This window comes from Octopus sinensis, linkage group LG4 (genome assembly GCF_006345805.1).
Source record: "Octopus sinensis linkage group LG4, ASM634580v1, whole genome shotgun sequence".
NCBI lineage: Eukaryota > Metazoa > Mollusca > Cephalopoda > Octopoda > Octopodidae > Octopus > Octopus sinensis.
The window spans coordinates 53134150-53152338 of record NC_043000.1 but is presented as its reverse complement, the minus strand read 5'-3'; the positions used below and the strand labels follow the sequence as shown (position 1 = coordinate 53152338).

Sequence of the window (18189 nt, the reverse complement as noted above, 5' to 3'; positions counted from 1 at the left end):
CTTGTCGGCAACGGTCGGAGCAAATTTCTTCATATTTGGATTAACCTAAGGGCTCATTACGCTTATACACGTTACGTATGCTCTAAAAAATCATAATAATTGTTGCTTCAAATCTTTATACTCTTGAGTAGGCGATAGAATTAATCACACTTACCTAACCTTCTTGCATGTATCAGTTATATAAATGCCATCTATATACGGCTTTTATTTGCAAGGACAGGAAAACACGACCAAAATCTTTCAAATGATTACCTGATATATAGTGTGTATCGATTCAATCGATGTTACCGATTTCTTATAAACTGTAGCAGTATGTCAATATGTAAGGAATCAATATTATACATAAATATGAAATAAAAATTCTCTGGAAATATCATCTGACACACTACCATAACTGTTGTATACAAATCAATGCTTCTAATTCATCAGAAAGTATTTGCATAAATGTGTATTTCCTGCAATGAAAATTGTATTTAAAAAGCAAAATACGTCTCTGTGTACCTATATTAAATGAACTAAGTCGAAAATATGTTTAATACTTTTGCAAAGTGAAAGCACGTTGCTGAATGGTTTGGATATTCGGTTCATGATCGTACGGTCTCGAGGTCGATAACTGGCGGCGCATTGTATTCTTGAGTAATCACTTTATTTCACGCTACTCCAGTCCACTCAGCAGGCAAATATGAGTAGTATCTGTCATTCAAACGGCCAGTCTTGTAAAATTTGCGTCACTCTGAATCACTGTAAGAACTACGTTAAGGGTACACATGCTTCGGTAGTGCTCAGTCACTTGCATATTAATTTCACGAGCAGGATGTTTCATTGACCGGATCAACTGGAACACTCGTCGTCGTAACACTCAGAGCGCCAGTTATTTAATTACTCTTGCAAGGATGTGTACCATATTTATCACAAAACATGAACATATATTTGTCTAAGCATACAAGAAAGGAAAATGTTTGCCACTTAGTTTGGACACTTAAAACGATTAAATTTGTATTCACATCGTCGGGAAGCTAAACGAGGCCAAACTCTGTTTTCTTCCTGCCAGAATTGACAAAATAACTCTTTCTATTACAGGCACAAAGTCAGAAACTTTGAAAGAATTAGTTCATTACATCGACGTTAGTTTTTAGACATCGAAAGGATCAGAGCCAAGTTGGATCATGGTGAAATTTCGACTGAAGACGGATGCTTTTTGTCTCACATGCTAACGATTCTACCCGAACGCCGCCTTCGGAATTGATAAAATAGAGTAAGCCTTCCTACTGTAGGCACAAGGCCTTAATTTTTGTCAGTTACGTTGGCCTCCATTGCAACATTGCTATTTACTTTATCGACCCCGAAACGCAGACAGAGGAAGTACACCTCTTTGGAATTAGAACTTAAGAATGTACAGACAAATAATATGATGATTATCAATTGTATTTGGCGTGCTAACAATTCAACCAGCTCGCCACCTTAGGAGATGAGAAAAAAAATGTATTCATCAAGTACTCTAAACGATTTTATCGTGTGTTTCAGTATCTCGGAATCTGTAGGTTTATAACTGAGATAGCAATCAATATATATTTTTCTAAACATAAGCATGAGAAATTAGTCAAAAATTCTTGATTCTAAAATCAAAGTATGAGCAGATTTCATATAAAAGCTGATTGTGCCAAAGATATCTTTCGTAAATTAAGTTATCTTCACATTGCGTGCAATAATTAACAGCTTCTCGAATTAAAAACCTTTTAATGTTATATAACGCATATATATACAAACGCATACACAAACATAATAAGTATATATATATATATATATATATATGCATGTATGTATGCATATATGACACATATGTATGTGAATGCCTGCATTATATCATTTATAATATATGTGTATATATTATATACTTACATATTTGGAAATATACCATACAGTACATATTAACGTGTACAACACGCACAGATACAGACATAGACAGAGATATAAACACGCATATACACACACACACATGCACATTCACACACACACACACACATACACACACACACTCACACACACTCATACACACTCACATACATGCATGCACTCACACAAGTACAGGGAAGAAACTATAAACATGGAATAAATATTCAATTTCAATTATCTCAGAAGTGGAAAATTATAAAATGGATACTGATGGTTTTATTTTCTGTAATTTTAGTAATTAACTTACAGTCATGGTATTGTGAATATTATTTTTCAAATGCAAACGCTTGCAGGCAATACTGACATTTTTTTACAATGATTTAATTACATTCCTAAATTATTAGTTCCACCTGCCAGGTTTCTCAAGCTATTTGTATATTTAAGATTATTAACCTATCTCATTCCTTCTTTTATATATCTATATTCACACACGCACACACAACAGTTTATATATATATATATATATAGTTATATATATAGTTATATATATAATTACACACATATGTATGTATGTATGTATAGATACATACATATACGTGTGTGTGAGAGAGAGAGAGACAGAGAGAGAGAGAGAGAGAGAGAGAAAGAAAGAGTGAGTGTCTATATAAAGAGAGTATACTACCGACAGTTTCCTGTCTTTAATGTAATTCTTAATTAACGTAACTTGGAAGCATGTTAAATCGAGTTTTGTTTGTTTTGAAATTATCGTGATATATTATTACAACATATGGAATGAATTGTTTTCCGCTTTAATAGTCTCAATTCATATTTCAGGGTTTCGAAATGCTTTTAAATATTTGATTTGTCAAGATACAATGGATCGGAAGATGTAATTTGTAACGTACTTTTATATATAAAATACCTATAAAATGTTGTGCAATGCTTTTCTTTCACACGCACACAAACACACTCGCACACACACATACATACATATATACACACACATATATATATATATATATGTGTGTATATATATATAATGCTATAATGCTTCATAAACATTTCCATTTTGTTAATTATGCCTTCGTGATACAACAATCTGCAAATTATAAAAATTATATATATATATATATATATATTATATATATATATAATATATATATATATTCTTTATGAAAATATATGAATACCTGACGTGCACGCAAGGCAATATAGTGACCCACTGGTCCATTAATGTTTTGAGAAACATTCAAACCATTATAAATACCAACATAAAATATGTGCACCATTATATCAAATGTTCACCTGTTCTTTTTCTTTTAATTAATAAAACATTGCTTACTTCCTCTGAGCAAATCATATTATCTTTATGCCCGGTGCAATATTGTTGCCCTAAAATATCATAAACTTCAAATAGTGAATTCATGTGGCTTGCATTTAAGTCTCAAGTGCTCCGCGGGTGATGAAGTAAAAATCAGTTAATCTATGGAGTAGTTAGTACGGGTTAATCCTTGAATAAATTCTACCGTTAAACAAAAGTGAAATACATATTACTTACATGTAAATTTAAAAGGCGAAGTCGATGGAAGTCATCGCTTCTTGAATATTGAAGTGTTTGAATATTTAAGAGTTTCAATGTTCAAATGTTTTTATTACAATTAAATCAGTTACAAACTTCACTAATCGATTACAGCCACCAATGCGCTGCAATTACCATTACTGTTACCGCTGCTGTTACTTCTTCTTCTTCTTCTTCTTCTTCTTCTTCTTCTTCTTCTTCTTCTTCTTCTTCTTCTTCTTCTTCTCTTCTTCTTCTTCTACAATAACAACTACTACTACTACTACTACTACCACCACCACCACCACCACTACTACTACTACTACTACGACGACGACGACGACGACGATGACGACTACTACTACTACTACTCACCGCCTTGGTCCAAATGTTCGTATTACATTCCGGCCAGAAGCATATAGCAAATGAACAGACGTGTTTATAAGATTAGTTTGGAATCACATGGTAAAGTATTCGCACACACAGCAGATACTGAGAGAATTTTCTTCACTCATGGTCTCGCTTTGGCTAACATATTTTGAATAAAACACCGTAATTACTATGCCGTTACAGATTGTGTTAGTAGCGCTTTGACCCAATCGCATGACTTTCAGGAGATAAGAACTGAAATGATCACGAGAGAATTCTTTTGAAAAGAAATGTCACGTCTTTGCATGGCAACGAAAATGATTTGGTGTAAACATCTGAATTAATTATCAGTAAAGTAAAATATGCTTTCATCCATCGCATAATTGATAAGTTTTGTCTTAACTGTATTCCAAATGAAGTTTCCTCGATATTTCCCCATAGATTTTTCTTCAATCACTATTTATCAACCAAGTTATACATGTCGCTATATTAGCTTTAATTTACTGTGAATGGATGTCAAGTTACGATTATAATTTGGGTCGTCATTAACGAATAAAGATAAATGACTGGGTAAAGATAAATATAAATGACTTGAAAATCAAATTCTTTTGCGGAAAGTTTATGACAAACTGACAGAGAATGCATAGGGATATATTTCTTTGAGAGTAAGACAAAATGATATTCAATCATGTAATGAACCTAAAAATTATGAACTCTAGATAACTGCACGGTAAAATTCACATCATTTGGAACATCCTTATATAACATTATTTACAGTTGACGGATATTTGTCATCATCTTCTTTGTTGTTAACACAACGTGTAACACGTATCGGCTGGTATACACTCCATCAGGTGTCTTGGGGAAATTTCGAACCTGAGTTCTCATTATTAAGGTATTTTTCGATGTTGTTGTTATTGTTATTATTATTATTATTATTATTATTATTATTATTATTATTCAGGTCACTTCCTGGAATCGAACTCGGAATGTTGGGGTTAGCAGCCCGCGCTCTTAACCACTACACCATATGCCCCTGAGCAATTATGGAGTAAATTTTAGGGCTTATAAATCAAGTAATTTCCCATCCTTCCTTAATACCGGTTCCCATATGCTACTGATATCTATCTCGTCTTCAAACCATCTAACTTTCCTGTGTGGATGTAGAGACACAGAGCTTGAATATAATGACACGAGTCGATTGACATAAAGCTAGGAGAGTATGGGGAAAGGACGGGACATGCACTCGTCTGTGGGAGAATCCATTACAACCGTTGCAATAAACATTAACTAAATAACAAAATCAAAGAGAGGTTATCTTCATTACTTAGTAAAATAACCAGAGATGATAGAAAGAGAATCCAACAAGATATGGAAAAGTCGTACATGAAAGAATTTGAAATGGTGAAGACACGCCAGATTAAGAAGTTTATAAAAACTCAGAGGTCACAGAATGAAGACTGAAGTCTGTCACCCACCAATGAAAGCAGTAATTAATGTAAGCAGCCGACATCTAGAAAGCAGCTGAAGAAGCAGTACTAAACAAAGGTCTCGACTTTGCGAAAACCATCAAGCGCATTCCATATTGGAAATATTAGCCCTATTGAAGAGGTAGCCATAAAGATACCAAAAGCTCAGGGAGATAAACTAAGGCAGAAAGTGAGAGTTTCGGTTGATTTGAAAAGATAGTATTTGTTCCTGATGTTACCCTTCCGAGTTGCATTGCTACCATGGTCTTCTATGGTAGTAGAGTTTATCCGTTACGTATTTTAGCCCACCATTTTGCGACTTCTTTTCTTTTTTCGGATTTCACCTTGTTGCAAACACTTGAGTGATGACTCTCTTTTTGCAACATCGATGTTCAATAACATCATTTCCAGAAGCATCGAGGACGCATTTTGGCTCAAAATTGTGATCATGAAGAAGTACGGCAACCACACTTACAAGACCTGAGAAAACATATTTCAGCTCACAATGTAGAACATCATAAAATAACAAGGCAATAACGTTCTCAAAAAGAATGTGAACGGATTTTAAAGCAAGATTCTGAGCAGCATCGTCACGAACAATAGCAATATTCCCATGAGCAAAATCAACTAATGTTTGTGAAAGAATATCTCATCAAACGGAACAAAGGAGGCTGTTAAAGGTTATATTTCACCATGACAAAATTACAGTGCTAAAAGTTTCACTTAATTTAACTTGTAACAGACGCGCTTAATAGATGTGCAATTCCGTCACTGCAGCACAATGATATTCGAAGGAGAGTGCAATGGAGGAATATTAGCTCATTCTAATGTTGGTGTTTACTTTAAATATGTTTTAAATCATAATGTTATGGAAATCATTGTTTATCACAAAGCTGCAGTTACAAGGTTTATTAATTTGCTTAGGGTAGACACTGTACAAAGTGGAAGATGCTTAGCAAATAATGCATAACCTTGAGAATAACTGAGAATGCCTTATGTATATAACTAGAAGAGCAAGAATTTAGTTTACAAACTAAATATGTTCGTTACAATCGCTTATTTCTGTTCTCCGTGTGTGCCTCAAAATTTACACCGAATGTTTTGCATCTATCTTCTTGAAACCATGCATCTCACAAAAGAGAAATAATGCTCTCTGAAAATGCCGCTAATAATGATTTACTGAATGCACTGGTAATCCAGGTCTTTGAATATGCGCTTTCAGCAGTTTATTATAATTTGCCAACTGCAGATTACCGGTAATAAAGTATGCCATCCAGAAATAGATCTTTCAGTCGAAGGTTACTACAATGATGATACAAATATATTCAATACGAAATAGAAGATTCTCCCAAGGCAAAAAAAAAAATTGACAACCAACTTGTCTCTTATGTTCGCAAATATGATGGAATTGTACTAGCTGCTGCTTCGAAATGTATTGCAGCTTCACCATTGAAATAACGATGGACTGTCTATAAATCATTCAAGTTTGCCCTTTCGGCAATATCTATTTGAACGTGGACCTTGTGTCTAGAGTAGAAAAGAATATCTATACGAAGGTGATGTTTTTGGTCTCATGACGCAAGTGGTCGTCTTCTGCATGATGTTCACTTAGTGTGATATGAATCTTCAATATGCTACCGACAAATTATCGAAACTTTCAATAATTAAAGAAATAATGAACAAAGACCAGCCTCCTGGAGGAAAATTATTAGTCCTCCAAGGAGATTTTCGGAATGGACTTACTAGTCCGTAGCACTTTCATTTTGTCAGTTGTGTGCATGAAAAGGCCGTAAATTTGGTGTCAGTGTGGTGTTTTGCACTAACAGTCAAGCAGAGTTTCTCAGTTGCTTAAATAGCAATGATTTCGATTAAATGAAAATGGGAAGTGATTACTAGGACTAGACTATTGAAAATCTGCAAATATGGTTAATAGTGACACAAGCTTCGCACTTGTTGCTGTGATACTACCATTCCTATTATTTGATTCAATTTCTTTATTCCGATCTGGAAAATCACAACGAAATAAACAATCAATGATTTCAAGTTCGATTCCAACAACAAAAATCAATGATGGTGATGTGCAAATCATACACTAATTGCATACAACAATTCGAAATGCAAAGCGCTAGCTGGAAGTGTATGCGTTCTCAAAATCCAAATTAAAAAAGTTGAGTTGGTGGGGGAGAAGCTAAAGCTTTGTTATAATTTGCAGAGAAGTGCTGTGACTGAGATAAAAAGGAATAATATTGGATTGATATTTTGTTACGAAACTAGCAATTTCAGGGCAAGTATTCAATCGTTTACATCGGCCATAGTGCTCAACATATACTTATTTTATCGGCCTTATAAGCATGAAAGCAAAGCTGATTAACATTCTTAGTAACATGCCTAAGAACGACCAATATACTCTTTCTTTAAAGATTCAGCGTATTTAAGAAACCTGTTTCAGTTTATTTTTAGGGTTTCTTAAATGCATGGTTTTTTTTCCATAAGATGGATTCGTAAACTTTCTCCGTTAGACTGACGTACATTTTTAGAATGATATTCATTGTGAGTTGCACTTCTGTATAAAGACCAAGCCTTTAGAAACGTGTTGAAATTTTCCAGATAACAAAGTAAAGATCTTCATTTTTCTGTGAAAACATTTAATGGATATTTTAAGATATTGTCAGTATGGGTAGTTTACTTTTACCATGTTTTAGGCAGCATCATAATGATATGTGTTATTGATCAGAAAATAGAAGGTACTTAAATATGTGAGGTGTTTGGTAATATGTGTGCAAACATTTACAATTGCTATGGGATTATAATATAGAATATTTCTTGATATATTTTTACATCAGAAAACATAGGTCCAAATACATTTATCTGTAAAGCTTCTGTTACGACGTGCCTCGTCATCACAATAAGATACAATTATTGTATTTCGACAAGATTACTTTACTCTTGTAAGTTCAACCAAACAATACTGATATTCCCAGGATTCTATTGATCTGAATGATAATTGCTCGAAAAACCAGCTTTTATCTAAATATGGATATATTCATGAAATCTAAAATGTAATGTGATACAAGCTTCTCGAAGCATGTCTATTTCTTGAAAGACAGAGGATTTGTAACTAAATATCCAATGTATGAATATTAGATATACCTTCCCCTATGTATATGGTAGTCATCGTTGAAATTTGTGTTGAAATACGAGAACGTGGTGATATTATTTCAATATGGCAACGGATTAAGTGAATGCTTCGAAATAATTCACAAACCGGTTATTCTCTGAACGTCTTCTATCGTAGCTAGAATAGAGGGATATCCCACTTGTTATTATCACTGCTTATTTAATCACAAACTTTTCTTTCCTTTCAAGCATGAATTTCGTCACGCGGAAACAATTTTAAAATTACTTGTTTTTTTTTTTACTGAGGCGCATATACAAACACATTCACGAACATATACACTCACAGAGATTTATATGCTTATATATACATATCTATATTGTATAATTATTACACGAAATGTTGTAATCAATTTCTATATTAATGCATTCAGTGATAAACTGTGATCCATTTTAAAATATTAACTACTCTGTGGTACGTCCTCTCACAATCTAAAGAACTATATTTCACTATTGTATTCAAATATTTTATGTACATTCTATATTACATTTTATTTTATATTATTCACAAATTCCAATGATCTGCAAAGAAGTAGCTGATGGGAATATTCTCTGACACGCGCGATTGGCGCTCACGTATGTTTATTTATTTATACAGGGAAAGGACTGTCATTCACTTCGAATATACAACGCGCGATCGGGTATCGAAATCAAAACCGTACGATCGTGAAGTAAATATGCTGATCATTAAGCGACGCACCTTCACGCATATATGTACTCGAGAGGAACTTTTCAACTACAAGGCGGAGCCTCCGTATGACCACCGTCCAAAGACCGAAACAAGTTAAGTAATAATAATAATAATAATAATAATAATAATAATAATAATAATAATAATAATAACGTGTCTCTAAAAGAAATGGAGAAACATGCAAAATACAAAGACCTGGAAATCTAAAAGCAGAAACAATTCCTATCATATTAGGTGCATTAGGCATGATAAGAAAAAGTATTCAGACAAATACATAACAAAAACACCAGGACTTACAAACACACATAACATACAGAAAATTGCACTACTAGGCACTGCACACATCCTACGCAGAACACTTTCCATAAAGTAACCATCAGAGCATCACAACAAATCACAGCACATACTCAAGGCACACAGAGCTGCGCTCGGTAGTGAAGTGAAAGCACGCTATAAAAATAAAACTACTGAATAATAATAATAATAATAATTATAATAACAACAACAACAACAACAACAATAATAATAATAAATATGCAATACTTGATACAGTGCCTTTTTCTTGTGGATGTGCATATATAAAAGTGTATATGAAATATTTTCTGCGAGAGTGTGTCTGTGTGCGTGTGTGCGGGCATGCATATATGTCCATGTATGTGTACTTGTGAATGGCTGCTTATACATGTGGTTGTACATGCGAGGGATTCTCGTGACCATGAGTGAACATATGCATATATCGCATGTACGTATTTTAGACGTGTATTTGAATATAACTGTGCGCGTAGTGTATGTGCACACGTGTGTGTGCACACGTGTGTGTGCACGAGCGCATGTGTGGATATGCATATGTGTACACAGTGTGTGTGCGGATATGCATGTATATATATAAATGTGTATGGTTGCATATATATGAGGGTGTACATGCATGAGTTTCACGCGAGTGTGAGTGAGTCTATGCATATATAGCAGGTGCGTATTTTTAGACGTGTATTTGAATATAATTGTGCGGGTATTGGTATGTGTACGTGTGTGCGTCTGTGCGCGCGTGTGTCTGAACATCTATACGTGTACATGCATTGTTGCATATATATGTGCATTTATTGCCGTATGTGTGGGTCCGCATGTATCTGTTTCACGCGAGTGCGAGTGAGCATATCCATATAGGCACATGTACGTGGGTGTGCGTGCGCGCATATGTATGTATGTTCATGCGTGCATACGCGATTGCTCTGAGCTTTTTCATTTCTTTGCTTTTTACTTTCTCCCCTTCGATTTTTCCCTCATTTAACGGTCATTGTAATAATTCTTTTGTGTTAATAACGGTCAATTACATAGTAATTTTCCTTTGTTTAACGGTCATTTTCATAGCATTTTTGATTGTGTCGATAACTGACGAAATACCGGAGTAGGCATCCGCCCTGATATCCGAAACTCGGAGTTTTATAATGGCAACCGAATAATTGTCACATTTCATATTACAGATAAATTCCTCTATCTTCATAATATCGAGGTCTCATTCATTCTTTTCTTGTCTTACCATTACTATTAACACACACACACACACACACACATACACACACACACACACACCACACACACACACACACACACACACATATATATATATATATATATATATATATTATATATATATATATAAATACATATGTATGTATGTATTTACATACTAGGCAAATCCACTCTATATATTTACAAATATATATACGCACATGTTTCTCGTTGTGTGTGTATGTGTGTCTTTGTGTGTCCGTGTGTCTGTATTATGAATGTACACAAGAATTTTTTTTAAATTCCTTGTCATAATGTTTTGTCAAAACTGGTTTCTTATGAGTGGTGATTAACGTTTGGATGGGGCGTTTCTCAATTTACGTATGAACCTGAATTCAAATATTTGATGACATTCAATTATCAAACGTCATGAACGCAACATTTGCACATTATCACTTTCCACTTCAATTACGAAACATTTCTCTATGTATTTTATACTATGCGCATGTATTCTCTCTCTTTCTCACACACACCTGCACACATATTTACACACGTAGGTAAGCGAAGATACACACACACTCATGTAAATAAACATACGCAGGCGCACATATATATATACCCATATAGTCTTTATATGCGCGTTTGAATTCTTATTTGCACATTCCGTATAAGCATGTATGTTAAAATTGATGTATATTTGAGATTATTACATTCACGTCTGCAGACATACAGCATAAATTATGTTCACTGTTCCTACACATGACATCATTTGAAATAATGTTTTCAGAATATAAATCACATGCAGTTTACTGTGATATTTGCATCTTCATATAATATCGAACTACCATTTTTCTAAACTATATTTACCGTATAATACACAACAGATTTACAAAACAAACACATGATAAAAAAAAAAGTATTACCCCTCAACACAAGTCAACTCAGATTCCTACAAGTATAATAGAAGGGTTACGAATGTACACCAAGCTACATAAATAGATAATCCATATAGATTTTATGCTCTGTGGCACTAATGGAAAAATATATTGTTCATTACATTATCAAATATATGTTTTGTATAATGATGTTTCCGGCTGCCCCACTCTGCCTTAATGTCACACTCAGCCGTTCAAGATATCAGAACGAATTTGATATTCTGTTATATATATGAAACTACTTGAAACTGAATAATATCATCTACAAAATGTTAAAATGCTATCAGACGAAAGAAGAGGAGCGATCATTGATTTCACATGCAATTCTGAGTCGGGTTAGTCATCTTTATAGTATATCTCAATTTTGCAATTTGTGTAGCTGCGTCCAAAAGCAACAAGCATGAAAAGAAAGAAAGAGAAATTTTACAGATTTGATTTTTAAACGAATAGAAATATTTCCAGGACAAAGAGTATCTGTTTTGTATTCTTTATTGAAACAGCTGTTATTGGCTTAGAGAGATAACAATTCTATCAATGTCTAGACATTTCTACTATGTGTGTGTAAATACCTTTCTGTTGTTTGCTTGTACATTTAGTAACTATTTTTGTATATATTCATTTACGGCTGTTAATGAATTTAGTGAATATATAGTATTACAATATATAATAAAGGGTGACATATAATAAACGTATGATTTCACTTATTCATATATTGTAGTAAGATGTTTGTAATATTTATTCTATTTAGTGCAAACATATGTTTATCAAAAGAACATCACATTATATTTAAAAAGTGATGAATAACAGACCGCATCAATGTATGCAGTCACTCACTGTCACTGTTCAAGGAGATCTTTTTCGAAGTGTGAGGTCACATGTTAAATGAGATCAATGAATTATGTCTTTTGCCAGACATTAACAGCATTCAAAGAAAAAACAATTATTAACCTGAAAACTGGGAAATTTCAATATTTTGATAAACAGTTTTAAGAAAGGGTTTCACCATATTAGGTAATATCGTGAGTTGAGAAACTTTAAATACTTAAGAATATCTTTGCATATATGAGGCAAAATTCTCCTTTGAGTCAGTTCTACAAGCGGAGTTATTATCTCAAAAATTATCAGCAACATGAATTTTAATCATATTTTGCTTTTGAAAATAAAGAGGACCTCATGAAAACCAACTGGTGGAAACAACGGACACATTTTTCGTCTTAAAAGACTCGCTCCTGTAAATCATATTCTGTTGTGATTACAACATTTTGAAGTGAGCTCTGTACGAGTGATCTATAAAGTAACAGAAAGAATGTGACGTTGATTAATTATTTCAACAATATGACTGCTCTGTTAGAATTACCTCAGAAGCGCTTTCTTGACTTTCAGTACATAAGCTGTAGGTTTCACATATGTAACATGAATTCAAATACTTGAATTAGCTGCAATCATTTATGCATCAAGTGACGTTCTAGGACAATGGTAAAAGATATCTTTGGATAATATCAGAAAAACAATTTCAATCTAGCGATGACGAGACATTCTTTTTTTGCATTCTTTATGATTGTACGTTGCTCATTGTGGTGCATATAACTTATATACCCATCATTACATGTTTCTAATTTTCGCCATCATAGGAATTGTTCTTTGAATTGTGATAAATAAACATTCGAAATGAATACATTGGTATCAATAACTACATTGTTTCTTTTGTCACATCTAAATTAAATATCATCAACAAAACGCCATTGCATGTTGTACTTGGGAGTTGCATGTGGAAAAGTGTGTCGACCCTTCAAGGTTCATATCGTATTTCTTGCAGGAATTTTCAATGATTTGAATGTTATGGGGTATTTTCTCGTATAATTTCTTTCGGTGCACAAAGCAGGACAATTTGAAGTAAAAGAAATGTTGTTAAAAGATGCTAGCTGGATTTTTTTTGCTGGTAGTGTATGGTATTGGGTTCTATTTTTCTGTGACTTGTGAACTTGATAGCGATATCTTTTGGAGCATGTTCATAGAATATCTTCCCTATTGCACAGATTATGTAACGTACACACGTGCGATGAAGCGAATAGATTTTTCAATTTCCGAGGCAATTCTAAAATTAAATGCCTGTCGTATTATTTACATATCTTATTATGTGACTCCCATCTTCGTGCAGCAATTCTTTGTTCTTTTCTTGTTTTTTTTTGTATCGGGAAACCACACTGGGCAGCGCTATAAAATGTAAGCCTAGCAAACCTCTCTTAACTGCTTATCCATAAGCACATTCCCCGGTTTCTGGTTATTTTAAAACTAATATATTCGCTCTGCTCATGTTCTTAGGTTGTTGGTTTCAGGTACACCTATTTCTGCAATAATATTTGAAACTAGAAGAAACTAACATAAAGGAAGAGAATTTGGCAGTTCAAGTATACTGTCTTATTCAAAAATGGACGAGTACCAATGTTTCCACATTTAATGACATATTTAGTTTGTCGGCTCACAACACATAGATCAAGCGGGAATTAAGTCTATTCTTGGTAACGTGCCCGCATTGATAATATCTCGGGTACTCTGTCAATTACGAGATGTATTGGTATGTATTTTTCGGAACATTTAATCTCTTACACAATCTCTACCTTAGATCGCAATGCAGGATAGATTTTCTTTCCAGCAGAATGTCGTTCTTGAGGGTCAATAGTTTTATGGAAGTCAAAATACACGACACCTATGTGAAATCCTCTCTCCGATCAATTGGTATATCAACAAAGCCGTGTAGAGTCTATGCTAGGTAGTCTCTGCTACACGAATAATATGCGGATTGCTATCGAGCTGAAGAGTTTTTTTTCTAGCAAGAGGAATATTTATGGTCTTACTATCATTTTCCAATAACTTAGATATGACGCGAATGCAACTGTACGATAAACCTCCACTACAAGGAACTCATTTCCTTTTTACAGAGAAAAATGCTGGAACAGAGAATGGTCGGACATAAAATCTGTATCTAGCAATTATATGCTAGTTAATGTATGTATTCCAAGACAATAACATATAATCTGTCAATGTCTATTTATCCATTGACATTAATTTTACTACTTACCAATTAATTTCCGCTACTTATAAAGTTATACCATGGTGGATATGCTGATGATTTAATCCATCAACACTCCCTAAGTAAACCGCCCGTCATGTACACTGAAAATAGTAGTATTGCTTCGATATTATCAACTCTACTTGTCACGTATTAATTTGGAGATTCAAGATTCGATTCATTGTATAGCATCTCGGGAAATGTCATGAATACAATTGAAGATATACTGAGGTGCTACTTCATTTGATTCCTGAATTTGACATAGCTTCATATCTCGAAATTCAGGCGTTTGTAACCCAACAGCACAAGACAGTTACGAAATAATTAGTGAACAAAAGTGAGAGTGTATCATAAACACGTAAATTATGCATATATGTAGATAGTGTCTCTTTCTCGTAGATGACATTATGCATCTCACTAGTAACCGCCCCAAAATGTAATTACCTGGCTATATTCCATTTCGACATGGTGTTGTTGATAATATTTTACCGAATGGCATGCTTTGTAATGGTTGCTCAAATATAAATTTAAATACCATCATGTTGTATATACGTCATAATAAATATAGGAGAAATGGTCTCTTAAAAGTCTTCATTAAGATCAAATATATCCTGTATATGTATCGGATAGTTATTTGGAGCTGAAAAGAAAAATCTTTCAATGCAAGTATTTAACTCGTTTTAAGGTGTGAACATCGCGCCTAAAATCAGTTGCAAACAGACTATTAAAGGACACCTTTTGAAACATACAATATCTCTACACCAATAATAAACACAGTTTTATATTACCAGTCATTGGCACACACAAATATATTATTAGGTGTTTAAGTGACAATTTAGAAACCGTATGATATTCAGTAAATGTGTCGACCAGGTAACGCACATTTTTGGAACACAATCTGTAAGGAAAAACAATAGAAATATAAAAAGCTTTGCAAAGTTTCAGCATTTAACATGTAATTATTTTTTATCGGATGGAGGAGCTTCATTTATTTGTTAGAAATTGTCTCTCTCCTTGGAAGGATTGAAGTAATGTAATTGATCATAAATGCATGCATATTGGAAAGATTATCCTTAATAATCGGAGAACTTCTAACAAATCAAACTTTAAACTCTGTTGATAATAATCACAAGAACTTTTGTGATTCTTTTATCCACACTTAATATTAGTCACCACTTTTACCGGCCTTGTGCCAAAATTTTAAATCAATATTAATCTTCACTTTCTTAACCTTTATTAGAAAAAAAATTAAATACCATCATATTAATTTATTCAAAATAGTCCCTTATTCCAATTACTTATTTGAAGCTAACTAACTTTTCTCTATTTTTATTGCTACACTTGTCCGTTTTAATTTCCTGATATTATTTCATTTATGCGCCCTTTTCAAGCCTAGCCAGGCTCATGGGCCCGGTTTCCCGGTTTCTGTGGCGTGTGTGTTCTCCCCAGCTGGACGGGACGCCAATCCAGCGCAGCGTTACTCAAGAAACAGGAAGAATGAGCAAAGGTTGGGGCGAAAGTGTACAACAGGGGTCGCCACCACCCCCTGCCGGAGCCTTGTGGCGGTTTAGGTTTTCCGCACAATAAACACACACAACGCCCGGTCTGGGAATCGAATCTGTGATCCTCCGACTGCGAGTCCGCTGCCCTAGCCACTGGGTCATTGCGCCTCCATAATTTCCTGATATATTCAATTTAATTTAAACTTAGTAATTTGTATTGATTTTAATTTATTTAAGCTCGTTTTAATTTTTCTTCACAGTATTTCTACAGTCATTCGGTTAATAAACTCAGTCTGAATAAAGCTCCAAACTGAGATATTTTCCTTCATGTGAAAAATCTTTACCAAACGAAGATACAATACAAATTTTTAACTATTAGGATATTGCATTGATAAATTACGAACATATATTTTTTTCCTATTAGTGTTTTAAAATAAGTCAGGTTTTGCCCAGCTATAATTACTCCTTGCCTCTACTTCACTCTCCTACATATGTTATTTCTCATATTTTGTTCACCTATCCTCAACTACATTCCGCTTTTGATTTTTGTATGAAAAGAAGACATAACTAAATAATCCTCAATAATTCGTCCGAAATTCGACGCAACACCTGTTCTATCTGTTAGCAAAAATTTACTAAAATTAAATAATTAGATAACATTATTTCGAAAATACAGCCGGAGTACAGTACGAAATGTTAGATATATCTTCTTACTTAATAAGAGCTCCAGGTGTCTCGATATAATTACTTCTGTGGAGTGCGCAAGATAGCTCGATCACTCTGTCATTCTCGCACAGACACACACAAACACAAACAACCCCCCACACACAGACAAACACACACACACAAACAAACACACTCATTCACTTGCAACTACGCACGCACTCACACATAAATAAGTAGATTTGCTGATTGACAGAAGCATTTAGATACATGTATATTCATACATTCATACACAAATATACAAAAAATGTGTATATGTATACATATAGAAAGGTCCAGCCTACATAGATTAGAAGCGATATAGAGTATTAGAGTTAAGGTTTCACGGTGACTTGGAAGATTTGATTTGCTTGCCTTTATCATATATTACATATATATATATATACATACATGCCAACAAACACGCATACACACATGCACACTTTCATACATACAAACATACACACACGCATACATAAATACGTACATACATACACACATACATACATTAATACGCACATACATACAAACATATAAGTATGCATACATACGTACGTACATAAACAAGTACATCAGAGCGATGGAGGAAAAGTATTACAAATCTAACAGCTGTTTCGTGAGGCTCGGCAGTTCATAATAGTGTTTGTGGATAGATTCCATCATAAGATGGAAGGAGCGTTCGTCTTCAGAGACGAGATCTTACATCTGAGATGTTACATGTATATATATATATATATATATATATATCTGTATGAGTTAGTGGTTAAGAAACCATTCAAGGGATATTAAATATTCAATATACTACTGGATGTGTACCAACGTATTTTTAACCAAATGCTTACTATTGCATGGTAATATTGCAACTGAATACTAGGTAAATTAGATATTTACCCACAATTTATAAGGCAAATAAGAAAATGGAGAGGATCTGCCAACCAGGCAGAACGACAAACCTGAACACCGGAGAAACAAGTCGTCACCAGTACTTTAACGAATCAAAAATCAAATCCACTGGCGAAAAAAATATTAAAATGCTTCATTCCAAAGCATACCGCTACTATCTTCATTTCTCTCTTGTTTTTTCCCGCTTAACTCAGTATGACTGAAGCTTTGATGATACTCATGACTGTCGATCACTACTAACGTTAATGAGCCTTGTGCATTCAAAAAATTGATTTACAGTTTTAATGTTATTGACTGCTATGAACATTTTTAGCTTGTTAACATTGACATTCCTGTACTTGTTCCCTTAATTCATAATTCTAAATTATTCTCTTACGAAAATTTTAATCTATCAATATTGAAATATTTTAATTT

General features: G+C 33.8%; 1 long non-coding RNA gene across 1 annotated transcript in view; it reads left to right on the top strand.

The window, feature by feature from the left end:
• The window catches only part of LOC118763305, an 8029-nt gene extending 2790 nt beyond the window's left edge, over positions 1 to 5239 (top strand). Inside the window, exons 2-3 of the long non-coding RNA XR_004999055.1 lie at positions 5033 to 5040; positions 5166 to 5239. This is a non-coding gene — a long non-coding RNA (uncharacterized LOC118763305). The remainder of the gene's footprint in view (positions 1 to 5032; positions 5041 to 5165) is intronic.
• Positions 5240 to 18189: the final 12950 nt, after the last annotated feature.